This window comes from Penaeus monodon, chromosome 20, assembly GCF_015228065.2.
Source record: "Penaeus monodon isolate SGIC_2016 chromosome 20, NSTDA_Pmon_1, whole genome shotgun sequence".
NCBI lineage: Eukaryota > Metazoa > Arthropoda > Malacostraca > Decapoda > Penaeidae > Penaeus > Penaeus monodon.
In genome coordinates, this window is record NC_051405.1 from 22319234 (window position 1) to 22319930 (window position 697).

The following is a 697-nucleotide window of genomic DNA, read 5'->3' on the forward strand; positions in this document are numbered from 1 at the left end:
TAAAAAAAAGGGGAAAAAATGGTCCGTGTAATTAAAAGTCCTATAACCGTGATAAGTTGCAAAAAGTAATTAACGTCCGTGTATGAAGGAGTATGGGGGGAGGGGAGGGGTAAGGGAGGGGGGAGTGAGAGGGTGGGGGAGGGTTAGGAAATAGGGAAGGGAGGAGGAGGAGGGGGAAGGGGAGGAGAGGCAAGGATGGGAGTGAAGGAGGAGGGTAATATGGGGGGAGGGAGGAGGAGGATGGGATTAATGGGGGAGAAGGAGGGGAAGGAGGGGGAGGAGGGGGAAGGGGAAGTTGAGGGAAAAGAGGGAGAGGAGGAAGGGGGAGGAGGAAGGGGGATTGGGAGAAAGAGGGAAGGAGGGAGGGAGGGGGCAAGATCTGAGCGTGGTGAAGGGAGGAGTCAATCTGAAATTGCAAGGATTTGGAGATAAATTAACATTTTGTGATTGAAGAAGGGGGGGGGAGAGGGAGGGATAGGGATAGGGGACTGTTGAAGAAATATTTGGGGGGGGGGGAGTCCAGGTGTCTTGACAATTATTTTCTCTTTTATCATTCTGTTCTTCAGGTTTTCTCTTTTTTTCGAGGCATGATTTTTTTTTCTCATTATTTCTATCTTCCTTTATTTTACAGAGAAAATGTTTCATATTTCTTGCATTATTTTTGTCTTGCTTTTTCTTGCTCTATTTATGGAATTCC